This window comes from Sus scrofa, chromosome 15 (assembly GCF_054392235.1).
Source record: "Sus scrofa isolate SSC_HxYL_T2T_F1_AM1 chromosome 15, Sscrofa_HxYL_maternal_Yorkshire_Landrace_v2.0, whole genome shotgun sequence".
Lineage (NCBI taxonomy): Eukaryota > Metazoa > Chordata > Mammalia > Artiodactyla > Suidae > Sus > Sus scrofa.
This window is the reverse complement of record NC_139397.1, coordinates 127,542,587-127,569,004: the sequence shown is the minus strand read 5'-3', so window position 1 is coordinate 127,569,004 and position 26,418 is coordinate 127,542,587. Positions and strand designations below refer to the sequence as shown.

The 26,418-nt window shown below is 36.8% G+C and overlaps 2 protein-coding genes across 5 annotated transcripts in view; one reads left to right on the top strand and one right to left on the bottom strand.

The window, feature by feature from the left end:
- The window catches only part of KANSL1L (KAT8 regulatory NSL complex subunit 1 like), a 579,301-nt gene that overhangs the window by 117,595 nt on the left and 435,288 nt on the right, over positions 1-26,418 (top strand). The gene's annotated exons all lie outside the window — the stretch shown is intronic.
- CPS1 (carbamoyl-phosphate synthase 1) overlaps positions 1-26,418 on the bottom strand; it is a 308,550-nt gene that overhangs the window by 139,079 nt on the left and 143,053 nt on the right. Inside the window, exon 4 of one of the 4 annotated variants that reach the window (XM_084998960.1) lies at positions 4,886-5,158. The exons of the other annotated variants lie outside the window; for them this stretch is intronic. The gene's annotated coding sequence lies outside the window, so the exon portion shown is untranslated. The remainder of the gene's footprint in view (positions 1-4,885; positions 5,159-26,418) is intronic. 4 annotated transcript variants of the gene reach the window in all.

Sequence of the window (26,418 nt, the reverse complement as noted above, 5' to 3'; positions counted from 1 at the left end):
AGGATAAGGATTGCTCTAGTCTCTGTGCAAGACCAGAGTAAGAACAAGCATATCATCTGTCAATAGTACCTGTGAATCACATCACCACTGATTCTGGAAGAATCACCACTATAATAATTTTCATTTAAATGACATACTATTCAAGGAAATGTGGTAGCTTCCTACAAATGGATGTTATAAGCCATCTACCTTGGAATCAGGGTATCATATTTGATTAAGGCTGCAATTGAACAGAGTCAAATATCACTGCTGCAACACATAGAGAACACTCGGGTGTGTTAGTACTCAATACTTAGCGGCTGTTTGGAGAGATGTTATTTATGTGATTTATGTGTGGCAGGTCCATCCCTGGGGGAGGATAGCAGATCCATGCTGGAGCAAACTTGCCATCCTGTATATAAGTTTTTTACTAAAACCATATGCCTCTTATACCAACCAAACTGAGTTAGGCAAATTGTCATCCCTTCCAGAACACACAGTAAATACAAAAGAAAAAAAATATTCATGTGGAAAGAATTCTACCAGTTATAATTGCTTTTGTCTCCTTCTCTTATCACTAGCCCTTCCCATCACTCTTTGGTTTGAAAATTAACTCCTCAGCAATGCACTATATCTGAACTTCGTGGTGATTTAAGGAGAAATCCCAAACTGAAAATTTGTCTTTAGATACAACCCTTGAGCTTATCAGCATTTCAAAGTACAAGAGTTTTTAAAATCCCAGTTAAGTCCATGATTTTCTTTTCTGTGGAAAGGTTCATTTGTGCCATATATTAGATTCCAGATATGTGATACCACATGGTATTTGTCTTTCTCTTTCTGACTTAACTTCACTCAGTATGAGAGACTCTAGCTCCATCCATGTTGCTGCAAAAGTCATTATTTGGTTCTTTTTTATGGCTGAGTAGTATTCCATTGTGTATATATACCACATCTTCCTAACCCAAATACCCATTGATGGACATTTGGGTTGTTTCCATGTCTTGACTATTGTGAATAGTGCTGCAATGAACATGCGGGTGCATGTGTCTTTTTTCAAGGAAACTTTTGTCTGGATATATGCCCAAGAGTGGGATTCCTGGGTCATATGGTAGTTTGGTGTATAGTATTGTGGTTGCCAAGGGGGAGGAGGAGGGAGTGGGATGGATTGGGAGCTTGGGGTTAATATATACAGACTATTGCCTTTGGAATGAATAAGCAATGAGATCCTACTGTGTAGCACCTGGGAACTACGTCTAGTCACTTATGATGGAGAATGATAATGTGAGAAAAAAGAATCTCTACATGTATGTGTAACTGGGTCAACATGCTGTACAGTAGAAAACTGACAGAACACTGTAAACCAACTATAATGAAAAAAATAAACATCATTATATATATATATATAAATCCCAATTAAAATGCATCTGGTATCATTAAGAAAGGGCATTGGTTTCTGGTGTGTTCATGAATATGATACAAATTTATCACAAATTTCAAGTGCTGATATTTCTACTACTGAAAACAGTGAAATCACCTGTTCATACTATATGAGCTTTTTTCCATTCATGTTGTCTTATACTATTAAACTTTAGTTTTAGAAGTAATCTAAAACTTATTCAAGGTTTCCATCCAATAATTCATTCTTATGTTCTTTCTCCCTTACTCTCACTTCCCACTTAATGGGTATAAGACGTATCAGGCAAATTAAATTCTCTATAAAATTGTTCTGATGGAAATACCCACAGTTGGTATTTGTAATTTTAGTGTTCTTTGAAGACCTACTGGTTCATTTTAGATTTCCAATCAACTGGGCTTATTTCCAAAGAACTTTCTAAACTCTGCTTAATCAGAATGATTTATTTTAGTTATCCAAAAAAGAAACTTTGACATTATTAGAAACTAGACAGTTAATTTTCTTTCAAATGTAAAAGCAGTATGTAATTTTTAATTGTACACATATAAAATATTTTTGTGGGAAATTAATTTCCATGTGATGTATTCAGAATAGATTTAGCTTAATGTCTGTGCAATAACCTTGAAATAGACTCAAATTGGAGTATAATACCAACTGTAGAAATTTTGGATATGAGGTTGCAGACTTGAGTTTGAATCCCAGCTTTGTCACTTACTAGCTGAGTGAACATCAATCTTTCAAAAACTGTTTTCTCATATGAAAAATGAAAAATCATAATAACACCCCTCTCACAGTCAGCACCTATTTTAGACGGTCTATACATGGGCAACAATCTGATGTGGTGGAGCTGCAGTTGCACAGAACTTTCCCCAATAATGAGGAAATTTCAATGGCATCAAAGAATGGATAAGGAGAAAAAAAGAGGAGAGATTTAACTTTTTTTTAAATGCACACCGTAAAAAAAAAAAAAATTCTGTAATAAGGATAATTTTTTGAAATGGCAACTGATGCATTTTCTTCCCCAAGAGTCCCTCATGTCTCTTACCCTACCCACTGAGTCAAACAACTGCATTCTTTACTTCCAGGACAGGACAACTACAACAGAAAACCAAATGTTATTCCTCAGCTTTGGTAGTCAAAACTGGCTATTGGCAGAGTTCTCAATATCATTTTTAGTCTACATGATTTAGTCTATTTTATGATTATGCATGAAACAATATCTGCTCCATAAAAGGGATTTCTCATTTTATAAAAAGTGAAAATAAAGGTTTTTCCTCCCCCCCCAAAAAAAAGTATCTGGGACAACAGTCTGAAAAGCAAAGCTTTCAGGTGTTATTGTGAGAAAATGGACCTTGTGGGCCTTAGTAAGCCAGAGCTTAAGTGACTCAGCACAGTATTTATAGTATAAAACTCAGAGCAGAGATAAAACATGAGGTTTTTCCAAGACTCAGAAGTAGATAAAGCCTTCAATGGAAGGCAGGTGGGGAGAAGAAATAGATGAGCCCGTAAGAGTCTTACAGAGGGTGGCCAAGTTGCAGTGTGCTGACATGGGTGAATGCATAACCTGCAATCTACCTGCCCACCAACCCCACTATGATTAAAACTCCAGAATAAAAGGGCAATTAAAACACCCAGAGCAGGAATGTAAATGTTTTCTTTCTCAAAACATAGCCAGGGAACACTGCAAACTCTTAGGAAGACTCAGCATGGCACCAAAGCAATATGACACAAGGGCCACCACAATGGCTGGGGAAGGCTCTATACAACTAAGCCAGAGTCAGCCCCCTAAAGGGCCATAAAATGAACTTTCTGCACAGGAAGCAGCCATTAGTTCATGAGCATCTTCAGAAGAAAAAAAAAAAAAAAAAAAAAAAAAAAACAGGAATATGCTCAAAGGGCCTGTGGCCTAAGAGAACCTAAGGGAACGAGGCCAAGTAGATCAGCACTAGACACTGCAAATGAGGCCCAAGGGCTGGAAAAGAGCTTCTCTACCTCAGTAGAGGCTAGCAAGGACTAAAACACTTCTCTTCAAATACCAGGAAGACCTATAAGGCACTCAGCAACTTAGATCATCTCCTGAGATGACCAAAGAAGAGGGCCAGAAAGATAATGTCAGAATAAGTTGGAAATAACTGAAATAAGCTGAAGTGGCAAGAGTAACAGTTTCCAACCAACAGAGCAAGTACTGGATTCATTATTTAGTAATGGAAAAATAAATAATCATTTCTGTACACCTGAGTTAGGACTGTAAGTTTTAACCCCATTGTAATACCTTATCAATATATATTTCCATAAAATATAACTGAGAGAATGCTCAGAGACTTACTGAGCATTATCTATTTCCTCTAAGATAGTTTCAAGTTAACAAAAGTATATAATCAATGCCAATGAATTTATCCCCAAGGAGCAGTGCTAGAAATGTACAAATCTGACCCACAGCAATATATGTTAGTGGTTGTTGGTAACTGTTACAAGAGTAGACAGTCATTTATCTTTCCATAACAAGTTTGCCTAGAAAAGAAAGATGATGTGATTATGCACAGCCCCTCCCCTTCAAGGCTGCCCTTGGCCCCTTTCCAAGCGCAAGTGAAGGGAGCGGCATAACTCTCAGTAACTGCAGTGCTGGCTGTGCACCTAAGCAAATTGTGCCACTGATTGTGGGCAGCCCCTTCTCAAGCAGCCTTTTTGCCTTGGAAACACTGTTTATTCCCCCACCACCCAGGATGCCCTAATGCATCTTTTAAGAAGCTGTGTGACAGCAGCAGCTGGGTGCTAACTCATCAGAATATGTGGCACGAACATCCAACATGGCTCTGTCACTCATATCACACTTGGCCTGATCCAGGAGCAGCCAACAAAGGGCAGCTAAGGGGATGGGCTTGATTCAACGGTTTTCTGCCTGATTAAACCAGACAGGGAGAGTTCTAGCAGTTTGTTTCCCTGTTCCCCAACGGCATTCCTTTGAAGAGAAAGAAGAACAAAGGATCATTTTTGATAAGTCTGAAATGAACTTGTTCCCACAGTGTTTATTAATGATCATTTGGTTGATGCCCCTTGGTAGGCCACTGGAGGCCTGTGCATGATCCCTCAGGTGCCTTCCAGAAATAGGTATCAAGAAGCCCCTCAACTGAAAAGCTAGGAAAAACCTAAATGATTCCTTTCTAGAAAATAGATGAATTTTTACTGTTTTGGAAAGCCAGATATATAACCTGTTCCCACTGCTTTCAGTCCTGTGAATCTAGACGTGTGCAGTTTCACTTGGTGGCGATATGTCTTGGGAATCTCATTCTTTATGCAGTTTGAACCTGGGAACATAGACTGCCAGCCCGACTGCCAGGTTCAATTCCTGACTAAATGTGTGAACTCAGAAAAATTGCCTACTTCCCTTTTCTATGCCTCAGTTTCCCAACTGTATAATTAGAATAAAAACATTACTTATCCAGTAGGATCAAAGTGAGAAGTAAATGAGTAGTTTATAGATGGAGTGCTTACCACAATATCCAGTATGTACTAAGTGCCATAAGTGTCAGCTTAATTATCTTCAGGATGATTGTTATTTTGCCGTCTCCAGACACCTTACTTGAGAAGTTTTTGTTTTTCGAAGCTCTGACCTAAATTTGAGCCTTCAGAAAACTAGAAATGTTTTTCATCCTGATGGTCTTCTTTGAGTATACAAGACTCCATCACTTTCATAGAGTTGCCCACTTGAGCTTGAACAACTGAGATGAGTTCTTACAGGATCATTTTCTTGAAGTCCTGTTTAACCTAGAAGTTTAGCAAATCACAATCGAAGAGTGTGATCTTGAAAAGTGAATATTGTGTCATAAAAAAAAATCTTTCAATTTAGACTGAGTCAGACCTGTGATCAGATGCATAGAACTGTTTACAAGGCAAAGTCACCATGAATAGGAACGATCTTTAGTACTGAACTTGCTGGTAAAAAATGTATTTTTATTTAAAAAATAACTATCTCCTAAAGTTTTAATAACTTCAAACTAAACATAAGCTATTTTTTGAATGGAACAGCTCAAAATTATGAGCATTAGAATATATACCACTATGAGAAAAATCTAAATATCTGGTTATCTTTCTTGATCTAACAAACGTCAAATTAAAAAGCAAGACATATCCATTAACTATTGCTTGTGCAGAGTGTCCCTTTCCAGTCACAATCATAGTTTTGACAGGGAACAATGAAAAGGCAGAAAAATCTATATCTACTTCAGTTTTATGTAACACTATTTCAAAAATGAAAGAGTATTCAGCATTTAGGACTGCTAAGTAGAGAGCCATTCACTTAGCCTTTTATCAGGTTTTTGCTTCATTCTTCAGAATAGTTTTTAATCTGCTACTTTCCAAGTAACATAGTCCTTTTCCAAAAGACTCTAAGGTCAAAGACTAATTATCATTTTCTCTTTAAATTTGGCAGTGATATAGACCTTGCTGCCGTATGTTAAAGCTTGGGTTGGCATTGTCATATAACCCTCTAAAATTAATTATACATTTTCTAAAATGCCTCATAGTTTTTTGTTATCTAGTTGAGACTAATGAAATTCTTAAACTTTATCTCCAGGGACTCTAAAAGAAATAATGTAAAAATTCAGTGTTAATCAGAGACCTAACTAAATAAGATTACAAGAGAACTGAGGGATTTTCAGAGTTAACAAAACCCTGCAGTCTTAGAAGACAGTATCACTTGGATCAACCAGAAAACTTTGCTCTCTACTGAATTGGGGACTGGGGATGGCTAACTTAATGCACAAGTGTACACTTTTCCAGGAATTAAATAGGGAAAATTATATTCAGGGTCTCCACGTCATAAGAACAACACAGTTGAAAAAGTCATGACCCCACAGAGGAACAGAAAAATAGAGTTATAACCATCTGCTGGTGCTTTAATCTTAACTTTCAGGACGTTCTACAACATGGCTAATGTCTTACCTCATATCAAGACCAAATTACAATCTTGTCCCCATATCCTTTTGGGCAGTGCATTGTAAACAACTTAAACTATCTGTTCAGAGATCATTCTACTGTAAAAATCTCCCTATAGATGACTCATTTTTTTTTTTTCAGCTCAAAGTTACCAGAAATTCTCTAATCTTTTTATCTGTTCTCATTCATTAGGCCAAGTAAATCAGAGCCGGAGGCAAATTTGCACAAATACTTGAATGCAAAGCATTGGGTTAGATTGCCTCATTAAAATGTTCCCAACTGATTACTTTTATTGTTCACTTTTTCATAGGCAGGGATGATAAGTAACAAAGAAACAGAAATCCTAAAATAACTGGTAAATCACTGGACAATTGAGAGACCATTACACAATGCTAAATAGAAACCAAAGGAGCTAATGGCTGGCAGAAGAGTTCTGTTCAAAATTACAAACTGAACATAGAATTATCTGTTCTGCAGAGTTCATGCTTTTTTTCCCCTGTCTTTGCCCTCTCTGGCTAAAATTGATTCCCTAGGGCTTTCAGCCCCAAGGCCATGATCTTTCAAATGGCATACAAGTTGTTCCTCCTGTCATCATTTTTACTACATCAGAAACCAGAAATTTCATGGTTTCTCTCAGGTCTTAGAGAGTTTTCAAGCCTTGAAGTTTTATTCAACTGGTGACAGACAAGAGTTTTTAGCACACTATTAACCAATTATTTTTCAAAATGTGTATGAAGACTTGAGTTTCAAGATTTAAAAAGTCTTTCTCTCTCATGAGCATATTCCTGATATTAAATAAAACAGTTATTCTCCAAGATTATTGTGCATAAAAAGGTCAAGGAAGAGTGGGTTTTTTGTTTCTTTTTATGGCTGCACCTGTAGCATATGGACGTTCCCAGGCTAGGGGTTGAAATCAGAGCTGCAGCTATGACCTACACCATTGCTTGAGGCAACATCGGATCCTTAATCCACCAACGGAGGCCAAGGATCAAATCCACATCCTCACTGGCAACTACAGTGGACCCTTAACCCACTAAGCCATAATGGGATCTCCAAGAAGTAGTAGCTTTAAGTGCAAGTTCTTGAGCCACACGTAGGATCTACTGAATCTGAATTACTACAGTTGGAACTGGGGAGGTGCATTCTTAACTAGCACCCCTAGCTGATTCTAAAGCAGGTGGTTGTCAGCTACATATACATCAGAACCAGAGTATGAGTGGAGATTGAGGTCAAAACATATAGTCGGAATTTGTGATGCTGAAGGGAGATTTTGGAACTTGGCTTCTCTGCAGAGTTTACCATTACCACTTCCTTTGGTTAAGCTGCGTAATCCTCCTTAAACTCAGTTTCCTCATCTGAGAAATAAAAACACTAATACCTACCTCATAGCGCTTTTGCAAGGATGGCTTTAGAGTAGACCCAACAAAAGATAGCCACTATCAGTCAATTTGAATACCCCCCCATAGCAGGCCAGAACAAAAAATTCTTTACTTGAGGATATTCATTCTGATGTCTTTCATGTGTACACCAAAAACAACTATCTCAGAAATGGGAGGCAAGAGTCAAAATTGTTGATTCTGGAATTAAACCATCTGAATTAGAATGTTAATGCTACCACTTATTTGAGCACATGAACATTTATGTGCCTTTGTTTCTTCCTCTGTAAAATGAACGCAATGAATACATATCTCATGTAAAATGGTTAGCAAGGTTCTAGTCAATGCTCAATTTGTGCTATTATTGCAACGTATGAAAGGGATTTTGATGGCAAAGAGTGACTAATTTTATTTTATATGTGAGGATAGAAGAAAAGATGATGCAGATTATCTTATTAAGGATCAATGGCATTTAGGAAAGCAGATTGTTATCATTTTCCACAAATATGACTCCAGACCAGAAGAGTCAAACCCATCTAAAGATTGCAGTAACTCCACCCAACAAAAATTGTATTTCACTCAATAGGGTAACAACTGATTTTGCATGAGAATTTGATAATTTTGACCAACTTTTAGATAAGTGAACTCATCCTTTATGCAAGTCCTTAAATTGCCTTAAATACCAACTATCATGGAAATAATTATAAATCAATTACCTTTACCAAGACATTATAGGAGTACACTTTTAATAAAATATTTAAAGCCTAGAAGTTTACAAATAAGACCTTAAAATCAGGGAGTTCCTGTCATGGCTTAGCAGAAATGAATCTAACTAGTATCCATGAGGATGCCTCACTCAGTGGATTAATGATCCAGCATTGCCATGAGCCTTGGTGTAGGTTGTAGATGTAGCTAGGATCCTGCATTGCCATGGCTGTTGTGTAGGCTGGCAACTACAGCTCAGATTTGACCCCTAGCCTGGGAACCTCCATATGCCATGGGTGCAGCCCTAAAAAGGCAAATTAAAAAAAAAAAATAAAAAAGAACTTAAAATCACTAAAATTCTTTACAGGGAACTTGAAATCCCTAAGAGAATTTAGCTGAGGACAAGATCTGAAAATGCTTTTGCGTGAAAATGCCTAGCATTATATTGTGTGTATATCTCAAGTTGAAATAGAATAGAATTGAACTGACATGGAACAATGAATGGGCAATAAAATGGGGATAGAATAAATGCAGTTAAGATGAAACCAAATAAAATCTATATTTCATCCATCCCCATCCATCTCCACAATACTGTCACCTATTATCAGAGTGTCTAACCTAGTTTCTACTTCCACTGTGAAGGAAAACATCCTGCCTCTTGCTGCTGGTGGAAGTATTGATTTAGTAGTGAAGAGTAAGAAAAATATCCTGGAATACTATCTTTCCAGATTTGTTTTCTTTTTTTTGTCAGAATCAAAGGGAACCTTGGACTTAAGTATCTCTCATTGTTTCCTCCCAAGATGCTTGGGGCTTAAGTATCTGTTATGCAATAAGCCCAAAAACCAAGAGAGGGAAAATGAAAAAAAATCCTTCCTTAGTTATATAAATCTGATTGAAGAAATAAATAAATAAATCTGATTGAAGGAAATAAAAACAGTGTGGACGGACTTTCTGGTTATTGAAAGAGATAGCTTCTAAAATAGTTTTACTCTGACAGAGACTTAAGAAAAGAAGATGAAATTTTGAACCAGTTCCAGGAGAAAGTGGAAATTTCTTAGCACTCTACTCTTTTCTCTCTAAACTTCAATTCCATTTAATGTCAGAATGACTCCTCTTGCACCTACTAAGTGCTAAGCCTTAGGAGATTGAAAGATGAGAAAGGAATGGTTCCTATGTCCAAGGAAGCTAGAAGAGTCAGAGATGCAGAAATTTCACCCTGGGAAGAACTATTTCTATTTTCATGGCTATACCCACAGCTGACTCTATGTTTCTAGTCTTATCTTCGCTATAATTCCCTTTTTTTTTTTTTCTTTTTTGTGTTTTTTAGGGCCGCACCTGCTGCTTTTAAGTTCCCAGGCTCGGGGTCCAAGCAGAGCTGTAGCTGCCAACCTATGCCACAGCCACAGGCAACACCAGATCCGAGCCATGTCTGCACCACAGCTCACTGCAATGCTGGATCCTTAGCCCACAGAGCAAGGCCAGGGATCAAACCCTTGTCCTCATGGATACTAGTCAGGTTCATTACTGTTGAGTCACGACGGGAACTCCCTATAGTTCCCTTTTAAAATCTTAGCTTGGACATCTCATCATCATGATACATTCAAATATCCATAATGGCAAACATAAAATAATTTCCTCCCTCCTCCTCCCATGAAAACCCCTTTACAGTCCAACTTCTCTCACAACACCACTATTTTTCCAAACATCATGGGCCATGAAAGTTAACATTTTTAAAATTCATTTTTTTCTTCCCTATCCCATATTCAGGTAGCCACTATGTCCTGTCAAATTTTTCTGAGGAATTTACCCTATAACAACATGTTTCTGTCAATCCTACTACTAACTGAACCTTATTTCAGGGTCTCTTGATCTTTATTTACCATAGTTAGAAGTACATGGGTTGACAGAGATTTGTCTTACATCTATGAACTTGAAATTAAATGAATAAAAATGTAGTAGACACAGCTGGAATGGCTCACAAGGTTCACCACTGAGCTCTCCAGAGTCAACACCATTTCCTGCCTTTCCTGAGGCTCATCCTTCCCTTTGAGCTACCCTGGTATACTTCTTTGTTTTTTTAATTATGTTGTTATTATTATTATTAAAGTATAGTTGATTTACAATGTTTCATCAAGTTCTGTTGTACAACAAAGTGACTTTTTTTTTGTAACTTGGTGATTTCTATTGCTTGCAACCAGAAGAATATTTTTTTTATTTATTTAATTTTATTTTGTCTTTTGTCTTTTTTTTTTTTTTTGTCTTTTTGCCATTCTCTTGGGCCCCTGTGGCATATGGAGGTTCCCAGGCTAGGGGTCGAATCAGAGCTATAGCTGCCAGCCTACACTGTAGCCACAGCAACGCAGGATCTGAGCAACGTCTGCAACTTACACCACAGCTCAGGGCAACGCCGGATCCTTAACCCACTGAGCAAGGCCAGGGATCAAACCTGCAATCCCATGGTTCCTAGTCGGATTTTTTAACCACTGAGCCATGACAGGAACTCCTGTCTTTTGTCTTTTCAGGGCTGCGCTCACAGCATATGGAGGTTCCCAGGCTAGAGGAACTAAGTTTTAACAAAATATTATGGATTTGAGAAACGTTCTATCTCCTCTTATTATTTGTAGATTTAATACATTTAACTCTAGATCTTATTTCTCTCTCTCTTTTGCTATTTAGGGCCACATCCTAAACACTTTGTGTTCTTCTGACACAAAGAAATCAAGAAATAATCAAGAAATCATGAATGTTAGGTAGAAACCAATGCTGAAGCATTTAAGGGGACTTAAGTAGCACTGTGTACATCAGAGAGAGACTGTAGTCAGGTAAAACAACCTACATAAAATAGGCTTCAAAATAATCACTTCTCTTTCTCCTAATTATATTCCCAGTAAAAAACCAGCTGAATATGATTTCAAGTCCCCATATACTGCAACACTGGCAACAGGGTGACCTCTGTTGAGAATGTAAGCACTTTAAAGGGATAGCCTCTATTTTAAATGAACAATATCTCTGTGCATTTAGTTACTGTGAGTCTCTAAGCATTGATTTATTTCCGAGTGGATCAATAAAAACTAACATACTGACCCTAAAATATTAAGGAATATAACTTTAACTTCCAGGTGCTCACAAAGGAAAATATGAGCCTCTGAGTCTTTGAGGCAACCTCCTTGTCACTGACTCATCCCTCACTTCCATTCTGCTGCATCAAATTTCAGTACCTGTATAATTATCCTCCCCCCACAAAAATGTTCCTGCTCATTCAGTCATTTTTGAATATTTTTTTAATCTGGCCGGCACTATATTTGGTAATGGTATATATATAATGGCTGCAAGAGATGGACAATAAGTAGTTTATTAATAATTAATAGTTTACTAATATGATGCTACTATATGTAACAAAAACAAGTAGAAATTCTATTTGGACATATAAGAGGGTGACTTAATAGTGAGGGGTATCAGAGAACCCTTCCTTCAGGGAAATAACATTAGAGTTGAGATCTGAAAGGTGATTTCCTATTCTTTCCTTCTAAAATTTTGCCCCACCACTGCAAAAGTAATCTCTAAAGTAACTTTTAACAATTCTCCCATGGTCAAAATCTCTGCCCACCAGGAAGATAATTGAACTGGGGAGATATATCTTTGGGAGCTGATAACCTGGATGCTCTCTGTTATAGATATGAAGAGTGCATAATTATTTTTCACTGTGTGCATAACATTCTATATTATGGGAGTCTTACAATTAGATGGGTGTCCCTGATTTATTTTCACATAATAAAAGTAAGTTACAAAGAAATGTATATGGTTATTCCATTTTTAGGAAAATGAGCAACACATGTTCAGCATAGGTGTTGTTGTTTGTTTGCTTTATGAATCATAGAGTAATACATAAGAGGGAAACACATCAAGTTGTTAACAATAATTTCCCTAAGGGGAGGAAAGAAGGTAGGAAAAAATAAAGAAGGAAAAATATCTGTCAAGTAACTGAAAAATGTCATGGTTTAATTTTAAGCGAATTTCAATGTAAATTATCCCATCTATACTATTTCTGCAAATTTGCAAAAGCTGAAAATAGAGATTTTGGTCTTTATTAAATAGAACTATCAGGGATAAATTACAGTATAGATTTATTAGTTGACAAGATTGTAGCAATTTGTATCATTGGTTTCTGTTTTCATTTTAACACTATGCTTGCAATTAAGTAGAGTTTAAGTTTGTGACCTTAACTCACGAAAGCTTCTACCAAGCTTCAAAGGCTCTCTTTAAGCCAGCTTATTCCTCTTTTCAATTTCCCACTACTTCCCAAATGCATCCACCAAGCAATTTTTATCAGTAACCTTCAGCTTTTATGGCTTTCATGATAATTTTCAGGGTGTGTAGGGGAGTGGGGGAAAGAAAAAGATTTCTTGAATTCTTCTATGTGGCAGATATCGTTGTAAGTATTTTACATTCATGAATCCATGTAATCCTTACAATAATGTTAAAACAGAGGTACTGCTACCTTCACCCTTTTATAGATAAGGACACTGGGTTAAGTGACTTTTTTGATTTGACAGCATTAAAGGGGCAGAATTTGAATTTTCACATAGGACAGCTTAATTATAAAACTTATCCTTTATCTACTATGCTTTGTCCTCTGCCTACCTTGCCATGCTCATTTCCCAATGGAAATGGAAAGAGTTCCCCAATGGACTCTTTACTCCTATCCTTCCAGTCTTATTGGATTGTCTGAATTTTCTAGCTCAGGCCACGCCTCCTTTCGTCCCATCTTCCGTTCTACCTCTCTCTCATCCCTCTCTCTCTTCTCACTCTCTCCCACTCTCTTCCCCTCTCTCTCTCTCTCACTTAGTTTGGAATGTACCACTCCTACTCTACCTGTATATTAATCAAACTTCTATTTGCTTCCTAAGATTCAGCCCAATTATCCTCTCCTTCTGCACATCTTCCTTCAACATCTTCAAACAGATTCAATGGTTTTCTTTGTGTCCCCATTATGCCTATTTTTATACCTCTACTGTAGCGCTTATCACTTCTATAATTATTTGATCATTTAGCCACCAGGCCACTGTTAAACGACTTTCCTCACCCTGACTGTGAGTCTAGCAGAAACTGCAGTAAGTTATTTTTTGTAATTCCAGAGCCTCGTTATAGGACCTGAGACAGAGCAGAAACTTAATAAATGAAAAAATTGAATTGTTCCCTAGAGTTCAGTATACAAACTGAACCTCAGGTCATTTAGAAAAGACAGGTAAGTAAACAAAACAGAATGAACATGATAGTTTGCCCTCTGTTCTTAGAAGATTGCCTAGGCTCTCAGATAAGTTAACTGACTGAGGGAGGTTTTGTAGCAGAATAATTACCTGAAGAGTACAAAGTTTCAGAGAAATTATATATATTTAAATATACTGTTTTACATGTGCATCTATAGAAACTGAACCTTAATTCACAATGTCCAGCCACATCAAGGACTTCTTTATTCCTGGTATGGCACAGACGCTGGAATAGTATTTTAACAATGACCCATGCAGACCCAAGTGACTGAAGCTAACAGTAACCTCTTGCATTCTTATCCCTAAAGGGAAGGAGGTCCCTCTAATAAAAATTAAACTTAATTTCCTGCCAATCCAGTGGATGAAACTGTGAGTTAAATTTAGTTAATATATAGAGGTAAATAAATGTAATATTTCTTAATCAATTTAGTATAGCTAGGATTACTGGATTCCAAGCGACACAAAACTCAGTAACTTAAGAGAGGAGACACTGAAGGAGAATCATGCAGAAAGAACAAAGAATAAGGCCTCTGGAAGCAACAGGAATAAGTCGACCTCTGAAGTTCTAGGTAACAGGAATCAATGGCATTTGTAAGAGTACCACTTTTTTTTTTTTTTTTTTTTTTTTTTTTTTTTTTTTTTTTTAGGGCTGCACCCACAGCATATGGAGGTTTCCAGGCTAGGGGTCGAATTGGAGCTACAGCCGCCAGCCTTCACCAGAGCCCCAGCAATGCAGAATCCAAGCCATGTCTGTGACCTACACCACAGCTCATGGCAACACCAGGTCCTTAACCCACTGAGCGAGGCCAGGGGTCGAACCCACAACCTCATGGTTCCTAGTTGGATTCATTTTCCACTACACCACAACGGGAACTCTGGAGTGCCAGCTTCAATCTTTTGTCACTCAAGCTGATGGAGCATCTGATTGGATTAGCATAGCCATGTGTCCGTAACATTGGAGATTGGATTAATTTAAGGGCAAATCCCACTATGACTCCAATCAAAGGAAGATCAAAATTTTCATCAGGAAATTTATCAGGAAAAATTATCAAGAAACAAGAAAATAGATAAATGGATTTGGGGACAGTAAAAATAACATATCCACTATTGATTCATGTCCCTACCTTTTACTACTTAGAATGCAAGCTCCATGGAGAAAGAAACTGCTGTTTTCCTTGTTCCTAAAAGTATCCTCATCACTAGAATATTACCTAGCATACAGTAAGCATTCAATCAATATGTGTTAAATTAATTTAATACTGTGTATCTAAATGGATTTCCCTTTTATTCTGTTAGCTAGATATCTGATAGTTCAAGATGGAAAAATATGTACAGTTGGTAAACTCTGAGTAAAAGCAAAAGTTTAAAAAGGAATCAAAGACAAAGGCAGATTTTAATTGAGAAGCATGGATGAACAGAGAACAATATTTATGAAAAATAAAAAGCATAATACATGTTATGGGACAAGGCATAAGAAAGACAGGGGCAGGGAAGTGATATTCAATGAGTGCCCACTTTCTGTCAGCTACTGTGGCAGGCACTTTTACATATGTGTCTCACTAAAAAAGTACCCAAACTTTAGGGAATATGCAAATAACAACAACCATTGCAGAATGCAACTTCACTTACTTCATAATTGTGTGCATGGCTGGCTTTTGGCCTGAGGTACCCTCCACTAAGCACATATTTGTTTTGCACAACGGGACCCTTGGCTCTGATAAACAGCAAAGGATCAACCTCATAGGTCAGAAGAACAATTTTCCAGGCCATCTCTGTCCTACTCTCAAGAATATTCACTGCAGAAAATAATACCAAACACTTTATATATGAGTCTACCTTGGCATTTTCTCCTTATATGTATGCAGATGCTCACTTCTTTAGGAACTTACTTCTACTCAAGGCCTTAAAGTAGAAAAAGCCCTTCTCACTCTGTCCTAAAATAAAGATTGCTGGTTTGAGCTAGAAAAGAAGGTGTTTCCAGATGATTATATATAAACTGATCTAAGCTTTAAAACCTCTGCAATACCTAGTCTGTGTTGAAGATGACAAAAAAGAGGTTCAGATAAGAAAAGTGAGTTGCTCAATATCTCAGAGCTAGTTAGTCTTGGAGTAAGGCCTTGAATTTGGCTTTCCCATCTCCTAATGCAGTTCTTGTCTTACTTCACTGAAGCTCCCTCAGATGCTAAGATTCCATGGTGGCTCTAAGTTGTTTACAATAACAAGTAGTGGATTATCTACCTTGTTTATTAAATAGTAATTTTTTTCATTTGATTTAATGACTCACTTCTATGTCTCAGAGCTGTTTTCCTCAATCTAAATGGTAACCAATTAAACAGAGCACTAGCTTCTCATAAGAACCATAAAAACAAAAATCATGGGTTTATCATAAGAAGTTTTGGCTTTGGGCTGTTCTTTTCCCATTTGAGGCCTCACTAACATGTGATATGCTCTTTCTAATTATCTAAAATTATAATGAGATTCGTGGACCCAAGAAGCAACATAAAATGTCCAATATGGTCTCTGGAGTTCTTTTTTTTTTTTTTTCCTCAGCATATGGAAATTCCCAGGCTAAAGGTCAAATCAGAGCTACAGCTGCTGACCTACACCAGCAACCAGCACACAGGATCTAAGCTGCATCTGCGACCTATACCTCAGCTCACGGCAACACCAGGTTATTAACCCACTGAGCAAGGCCAGGCCAGGAATAAAACCCACATCCTCATGGTTACTAGTTAGGTTCATTTCTGCTAAGCCACAATTGGAACTCCTTTCGAGTTCTTCAGAGTTAAAAAAAAAAAAAAAAAAAAAAAAAAAAAAAAAAAAAAACTTTATCCATTCAGACAAAAATGTCTCTTGGTAGAAGAACCTATAGCATTCTCTGGTTGACAGCAGCAAAGGCAAGCAGTGAAAATTACAACTGTCCAAAATAAAGTTTTATCATTCCAGAGTAGCTTGCTCTCATTTTGGATTCAAAATCTCTGAAATGGAAATATATATTTTGGTCTCCTTTCTAAATTATTATTCTAAAATATCTTTTGGTCTCCTTTCTAAATTATTAAATCAGGTTTCTTAGTCTTAAACAGCAAAATCTCCTCTGGCTAGTTTAAGTAGAAAAATAATTTCCTTTTTTTATTAAAGTATAGTTGATACAGTTGATTTACAATGCTGTGCCATTTTTTGCTGTATAGCAAAGTAACCCAGTCATATATATATATATACATATATACATACACATAGAGAGAGAGACATTCCCTTTCTTATATAATCTTCCATCATGATCTATCCCAAGAGACTGGATATAGTTCCCTGTGCTATACAGTAGGACTTCATTTCTTATTGTTTCTTTTTAAGTTCCCAGGCCAGGGGTCAAATGGAAGCTGCAGCTATAGTCTACACCTCAGCTACAGCAAGAGGCAGATCCAAGCTGAATCTGAAACCTAAGCCACAGCTAGTGGAAATGCTGGATCCTTAACCCAATGAGCTAACCCAGGGATTGAACCCCCATCCTCATAAAGACATTGGGTCTTTAACCCACTGAGATGCAACAGGAACTCCTGCTCATCCATTCTAAATGTAACAGTTTACATCTACTAACCCCAAACTCCCAGTCCATTCCACTCCCTCCTCCATCTCCCTTGGCAATCACAATTCTGTTCTCCATGTCTGTGAGTCTGTTTCTGTTTTGCAGATAGGTTCATTCGTACCATATTTTAGATTCCATATATAAGTGATATCATGTGGTATTTGTCTTTCTTTTTTTCTTTTCTTTTAATGACTGAACCTGCAACATATGGAAGTTCCCAGGCTAGAAGTCAAATCAGAACTACAGCTGCCAGCCTATATCACAGCAATACATGATCCAAGCCACAATTGCAACCTACATTGCAGATAGAGCAACACTAGATACTGTACCCACTGAGTAAGGCCAGGGATCGAACCCACATCCTTCCAGACACTATGTCAGGTTCTTAGCCCACTGAGCTATATCAGGAACTCCTGTCTTTCTCTTTCTGACTTACTTCACTTAGTATGAGAATCTCTATTTGCAACCATGTTGCTACAAATGGCATTATTTTGCTCTTATAGAAAAAAAATTTCTTAACCTCTTAAATGATAACACCCTTAGCTATATCAAAACATGATCAATAAAATTTTTAAATGATGAATTGGACTTCATCAACATTAAAAACATTTGCACTTCAAAGTTACCATTAAGAAAATTAAAAGAATAAGGTACAGACTGGAAGAAAATATTCGCAAATCATACTGTTGGTAAAGGAGTTGTACCCAGAAAATACTGAGAACTTGTATACCTCAATCATAAGACAAATATCCACATTTAAAACAGATAAAAATATTTATATAGAGTAAATGTTTCACTCTAGAAGATATACAATGGCTAATATGCACATGAAAAGATGCTCAACATCAGTGGTCACTAGGGAAATGCAATAAAACCATAATGAGATACCCACATGATGTCCACTAGATAAGATATAATCAAAAAGACAGATAATAACAAGTGTTAATGAGAAAGTAGAGAAGCTGGAAACCTCACATATTGATGGTGGAAACAGGAAATAGCAGAGCTGGTTTGAAATCATTTTACCAATTTCTTAAAAATTTAAACGTAAATTTAATATGACTCAACAATTTCACTCCTAAGTATCTACTGAGGAGAAATGAAATTAAAACGTATATCCACATAAAATGCATATCCTGTATATAATCCAAATCATGTACAGATATTCATCAAAGCAGTATTCATAATAGCCAAAAAGTGGAAATAATCCAGATGCCCATTAGTTGGTGAATGGATAAACCAGATGTGCAGTCATAGAAAAGAACAAACTATGATAAATATTATTATATGACTATACCTCAAAAACCTTATTTTAAATAAAAGAAGGCAATACAAATATTGTCTAATTCCATTTAGATAAATATGCAAAATATTTAAATAGATGAATAGAAAAGGTAATTCTATTCTATGAGACAGAATAAAGATTAGTAGTTGTCTGGACTGGTAATGGAACAAAGATGATGGATTGCAAATGGGTATAAGGTTTTTTTGTTGGTTGGTTGGTTGGTTTGTTTGCCATACCCACGGCATGAAAAAGTTCTCAAGCCAGGGATCAAACCCAGGCCACAGCAGTGACTCAAGCCACAGCAGGGACAACACCAGATTCTTAACTGCTAGGTCACCAAGGAATTCCAGGATCTTTTTGAATTGATGGAAAACATCTAAAACTAGATAGAGGTGATGGTTGTACACCATTTAAAGGACAATTTTTACATTCTCTTTGCAGAATTTCATTTTTGGCTAAGATGAAGTAAGAGAAACTGGATACACCCTCCCACCTGGAACTACTAAAAACAAACAGTATGTATGAAACAATGGCATTTCCAGATTAAGGAAAAAGGCTGTCAAGATCATGGGTCCCAAACAGACTATATTGAAGGGAACCCTGTGATTTCCCCAGCTTGCTGTATTGAAGACTTTTCAAGCTTTGGCTCAGGAAAAGAGGAATGAGGCAAAGTCCAGTGAACTCTCTGACTTTAAAAAGAAGCTAAGAGTATGGGGATACAAATAAAGCCATAGTTCTCAGTATAGAGTATCAGAGAGGAGTGAGCCATACAGGGAGAGAACTTTGGAGATCTGCAAAGGGTCTCTCTCTAATGCTCAGCATTGGCATGCAAAGAAATTATCCAAGGCCAGGAAAAGAACCATCTGAAAAGATCAGAGGGAAAAGTCAGACTAAAAAAAATAAAAATTCACAGGGCATTGGGTAAAGTCATAAGGGTCTTGCTTTAATGGGGGGGGGTAATTAGCCCTAGACACAGGGGTGGTTCCACCTAAGAAATCATAAGAGCAAGAGCAAAAGGAGTTAAACTGTTACAAAATAATTTAGCTATACTCTAGAACAAAGCTCAGGAATATTTATAGGAATACTAAGATCTCCAGTACCCAATAACATAAAGTTAGCAATATCCAATAAAAAATTACCAGGCATATAAAAAAGCATGGAAAATATGATCAGGAGTATGAAGAAACATGAAAATACAACCCACATTTCCCACCTAATGTGAAGGAAAAAATAAATCAAACAAAATTGACCCATAACCGACATAGAATTAGCAGTAAAGAAATTAAATCAATTATTATAACTATATTTCATATGTTCAAATAGTTAAGTAGAGACAGAGATATTTTTAAAAAGAGAAATTGAACTTATGAAGATGAAAACCACAATGCCTGATATTAAAAATCCACTAGAGGATATTAAGACCAAACTAGATAGTACAGAAGAAAGATCAATGAACTTGAAGACAAGACACTTTCTAAAATGAAACATAGAAAAAATAATTTGTTAACAGATGAACGAATCATTAGTGAAATGCTGGACAACTTCTAGTAGTCTAATATATATGTAACTGGAGTCCCCAAAGGAGGGGAGCAGAAGGGGCAGAAAAATATTTGAAAAATAATGGTTGAAATTTTCTAAATTTGATAAAATGATAAACCTATAGATCAAATAAGCTCAACAATACTCACAACAAAGGAAAGAAATGAACTGTAGATACACACAACAACATGGATGAATCTCAAAATAATTATGTTTGATGAAAGAAGATAGACAATCATAATCACATAAAACTCTAGAAATGTAAATGAATATACAGTGACTGAAACACATCAGGGATTGACAGGGAAGATAGGTGGGAGGGAGGAATTATTAAAGTACATAGAGAACTTTGTGAGTGATTGTTATATTCATAATCTTTTTTATATTCATTATCTTGATTACAGTGAAAGTTACACATATGCAAAGATGTGTCAAATCAAACACTTTTTTTTTTTAAAGCTTTTTTTTTTTTTTTTTTTTTGTCTTTTTTGCCATTTCTTGGGCCGCTCCCGCGGCATATGGAGGTTCCCAGGCTAGGGGTCTAATCGGAGCCGTAGCTGCCAGCCTACGCCAGAGCCACAGCAACTCGGGATCCAAGCCGCGTCTGTGACCTACACCACAGCTCACGGCAACGCCAGAACCTTGACCCACTGAGCAAGGGCAGGGATCGAACCCGCAACCTCATGGTTCCTAGTCGGATTCGTTAACCACTGCGCCACAATGGGAACTCCTCAAACACTTTTTAAATGTAATTCATTGGGTATCAATTATATCTCAATAAGTCTGTTAAATAAATAAGTATATATTTTGATATATGTAGATTTTAAAAAATCAAATATTTTAGCCAAAATCAATACCAAAGCATATATCAATGTTAGTATCTTAGCATGAACTAGAATACAAGAATAAATCAAAAGTGTGATCAAATATAAGCAAGTAGATAAACAATGATACATAGTTTTTAGAACTGTTTTGAGGAATATAATAATGAACATATGGGTCTGATTCTAGGAACTTACAGAGACCTAGGCTGGTTAGGAAACCACAGCTGTCTCTGCTGCCTCTAAACACTGTGCACTGAAACTCATTTCTGATAATATCACCATAACCACCAAACTCAATGTGCCTTTTTCAGAAGAAATCTTTCCAAAACTCTCTGCCCTTTCCTTAAGCCACTACTTCTGCCAACATTTGCATCAAAAGAGTGCAAATGCCACTGATGCTTCAAAACGCCCAATTTAATAATTATTATTATTTTCCTTTTTTTTTTTCTTTTTTTAGGCCTGCACCTGCAGCATATGGAAGTTCCCAGGAGAGGGGCTGAATTGGAGCTGCAGCTGCAATACTATACTACAGCCACAGCAACCCCCACCTCTGCAAGCTTCACCATAGCTCACAGCAATGTCAGATTCTTAACCCATTGATGAGGCTAGGGACCAAACCCACATCCCCAGGGATGCTAGTGGGTTCCTAACCCACTGAGCCAAAACAAGAACTCCAATGCCCAATTTTGAACTGAAGTCTCATTCAGGTTCACCTAACAGTGAGGTCTGGGTACCCAGCTACACACAAGTCTGGGAATTTGAGTCTGAAATCCTTATAAGATAGGAAATACTTAAGATGCATTAATTTCTCCATAGAAAGAAAGGCTGTTTAGAAAACAATAGTCAGCTATAAATAATGATGGATGTCTATTACAATTATTATTCAAAATTATACCCAAGTCAAACCATTAACATTTCTGCAAACATTAATTTCTAGAAAAGAAAATTTTGTAAATTTCAATACTTTGAACTTTATATATAACACTTTTCTTAATATAATGCTTATCAGTAATCTAGAGAGATGGATTAAACAGTTTTACTTTCAGAATTGCATCAAAAATATAAAATATATTAGAATAACTTAGATGCATATATTCTTTATATTATCACATAACATACTTGCAATTCAGAAAGCAGTAGTCACACCTTTGGCAAAATGCAGACAGGTCTCCAGGAATTAAATTAAAGTATTAAATAGCAGCTCTACCTAATGAGACAGAATTAACTGATGATGCAGGAAAAATGACACAGGTACACAAGTCACGAGTAACTACTTGGCACATCTTGATAAGTATATTTACTTTTCTTTAGAAACCAGTCAAAAACACCAGTCAAAAATGTATTCTGATGTTGATGTCAGAGAGTGTTTTGCCTATGTTTCTCAGGTCAGTCTCCCAAAGCAATAGAAATTAGAGCAAAAATAAACCCTTGGGACCTAATCAAACTGACAAGCTTTTGCACAGCAAAGGAAACCCAAAAGAAAACAAAAAGACAACTTTCAGAATGGGAGAAAATAGTTTCAAATGATGCAACCGACAAGGGCTTAATCTCTAGAATATATAAACAACTTATACAACCCAACAGCAAAAAAGCCAATCAATCAATGGAAAAATGGGCAAAAGACCTGAATAGACATTTCTCCAAAGAAGATATACAGATGGCCAACAAACACATGAAAAAATGTTCAACATCACTGATTATAAGAGAAATGCAAATCAAAACTACCATGAGATACCACCTCACACCAGTCAGAATGGCCATCATTAATAAATCCACAAATGGCAAGTGCTGGAGGGGCTGTGGAGAAAAGGGAACCCTCCTGCACTGTTGGTGGGAATGGAAACTGGTACAGCCACTATGGAGAACAGTTTGGAGATACCTTAGAAATCTATACATAGAACCTCCATATGACCCCGCAATCCCACTCTTGGGCATCTGTCCGGACAAAACTCTACTTAAAAGAGACACATGCACCCGCATGTTCATTGCAGCACTACTCACAATAGCCAGGACATGGAAACAACCCAAGTGTCCATCGACAGATGATTGGATTCGGAAGAAGTGGTATATATACACAATGGAATACTACTCAGCCATAAAAAAGAATGACATCATGCCATTTGCAGCAACATGGATGGAGCTAGAGAATCTCATCCTGAGTGAAATGAGCCAGAAAGACAAAGACAAATACCATATGATATCACTTATAACTGGAATCTAATATCCAGCACAAATGAACATCTCCTCAGAAAAGAAAATCATGGACTTGGAGAAAAGACTTGTGGCTGCCTGATGGGAGGTGGAGGGAGTGGGAGGGATTGGGAGCTTGGGGTTATGAGACGCAACTTAGAATAGATTTACAAGGAGATCCTGCTGAGTAGCATTGAGAACTTTGTCTAGATACCCATGTTGCAACAGAACAAAGGGTGGGGAAAAAAATGTAATTGTAATGTATACATGTAAGGATAACTTGATCCCCTTGCTGTACAGTGGGAAAATAAAAAAAAAATGTATTCTGATTTTTCAAGAACATTTCAGGAAGAAAATCTTCTGGACTGTTGTGAATTCTCTCATAACACCAAGAGAAGGGAAGGAACTGAAGATATTGTCAAGATTTCAGTTTAGAATTAACAGAGAAAAAGAAGAACACAATAGGAGTTAATCTGGAGAGGAAGCTAAAGACTTAAATTTGGAGGCCCCTGGGTTATCTACATGGAAAGGTTCAGAGATCAGAAGACTTGGTTTGGAATTTAGGAATCATAGAATCATTACTTTCAATTCTCAACCTTTACTTTATTCTGATGTTGAGAATTAGGTTCAGAAAAAAAAAAAAGAAATAGTGGAAGTTTAACAAATTAGAAACATGGTTATTTTTCATATCCATTAAGTCCAGAAATTGGCCTCGGTAGGAGGCTCAACAGAATCAGGAACCCAATCCCTTTCCTTAAGTAATTTCCTTTCCCAAGCTTATCTTGTGGTCCAAGAAATTTGATGGTGCTTCAGCCATCATTTTCATAGTCCAATCAACAGTAAAGGGAAAGAAGACAAAAAAGCATGGCCTCTCCCTTTAGAGACACTTCATATAATTGCACATGCTACTTCCATTTTCAACCCATTGGCCAGAATTTAGGCAATTGCTATACCTATCTACAAGAACAGCTTCTGGAAATACAGTCTTTATTCTAACTACACATGTACTCAGCTAAAAATCAAGGCTTCTTTAAGGAAAAGGAAGTAAACAGATATTAGATAATAATTAGCACATACATAAAACCCTAGGAAAAATGGTTCTGCACTACTATTTCTCCCACTAAAGAAAGTGGCATCTATAGCATCATCATAAGAATCACTCATGGAACAGCAGGTTAAGGATCTGGCGTAGTCACTGCTGTGGCTCTGGTTACAGCTGTTGCACAGGTTTGATTCCTGGCCTGGGAACTCCTACATGCTGTGGGTGCAGCCACCCAAAAAAATAAGATTCACTGTGAGTCCAACCTAACTGTAAAACAAAGTCATTCACAATCTTTGTTATCTTAACAATTATTGGTGACAAATTTCTTGTAAGACACAATAGGTAGCAACATATCAGCTTGTCAGGGCATCATGAGTACACAGAGTCTTACTGATGCTGATTAAATGATCACACCACAACCATCTAAGGCTACTAATCATTTTGTATAGGGGCAAATGAACAAATCCCAGCCATGTGAATAGCATGTATAATGTTCTGGGTCTGATATACACTTAGGATATTAATTTATAGGAGATGACTTAAAATTATCAAAAATAAAAAACTCTCATTTTGGACAACCACTTGGTATACCAGGTCAAAATACAGCATATCCATAATGAGTTTCAACAAATAAAATTATTTAAGATGGCCCCTTAAGAATGGTATGCCATTTTGGATCAGATATCCCTCTAGAAAAACCCAAAAGCTATATCTGCCTATTAGATTTCAAAAAAAAGAAGAAGAAGAAAGGAAAGGAAAGAAAATAGGAAAAAACATCAGTGAAAAAGGAAAAAAGGCTAAACTGTGTAAGTGTGATAACTGCTATCATTTTTCTTTGCCATTATCTTGACAATAAAAGGTTTGTATGGAAGCTCCTGATTTATGGTCCTTTCAGGCAGTCACTACCGAACAAAGCCACATTGATTTCCCAGGATCCAAGGTGGGGCAGTTCAAGGCCATGAATAATTGCAACTCACACTTCTGTTGGCTGAATATCTATGAATTGAATTTGACCCAGACCAAATTTATGAATGAGGCTGCTCTTGGCCTACCTGTCTTATCGCTGACAAATAGAAACCTTTACCTTGCCACAAGTCACACACATGAGCGCAGCCTGGACTTCTGACCCATCCTCATGCTGGATCTCTGGTTTGCAGACCTTAAGACTCTCTTTGAAGATTATGCACCAATAAACTATTAATCTTTGATACAGATGAATCTTTAACTGCTGAGAACAGTTGTTACAGTAAGAAGACTAATTTAAAGGAATTGGGTAGAAAAGTTCAATGCGTTTGTTCCTGGGTTTTCCTTAGGTTAATGTCATTGATAAAGCAAGACTAAACATTTGTCTATAAAATAGTTTCTCTTCCACAAAAGATTATAAAGCTAATATGTACATAGATAAAGTACATAGAAGAGTAGACCAAAACTTAGAATATATTAATCTATGAGAAAAAGTAAAGAGAGAAATTAATTTTAAAAATAGTAGAAAGAAAGCAAGCTAATATTTTAGTAAGTAGCTGGTAAAGAGAAAGAAAAGCCTGACACCAAAGAAATGATAATGAAAGGAATGAAAAAATACTGGAGAAACAAAGAACAATCAGTCTATCATTTCAAGACTTTCTGGAGGAGGAGGCATAAGCTGAGTTTTGAAGGACAAGTTAATATAGGGACAGCATATGTGCCACAGAAACCTATTGCAGGAACTGCACACAGGGTTGAGGTGAAGGTAGAAAGGTAGAAAGGGAGATGGGGTTCAAATCTTAGAAGGCTTAGTATATTAAGGCAGAGTTAACTCTATCCTGAAAGCTCCATGGAACTGCTGTGGTGGTTTAAGCAGAGAAGCGACATGAACAAATATTCATTTTAGAAAAAAAAAACAAAAAAAAAAAAAACAAAAAAAAAACCACACTTGACCAAAGAGAAGGATACATAGGAATGTGGTCAAAGGGGAGAAAGAAAGACTATAATACAAATGAGAAGTGACAAGACCTTGAAATTAAAGTCATGTAAAGAGTCCTCCCTGGGCTATGCCTGTCTGAGCATCACTAAAATAAATAAATAAATAAATAAATACATAAATAAAGGCATGTAAAGAGGAAAAGAAGATAGATTTAAGAGGCATTAAGAGATAGAAACTGCAGGACTTGTCCATGGATTGGATGAAGGCTCAAGAGAAAAGTCTAAAATGATACCAACCAGGTCTGAGCAACAAAGTAACCGGTTTTATCATTCTCCAAAATATGGTTTCTAAGAGAATTAAGAGGTCTGGGGGAGAG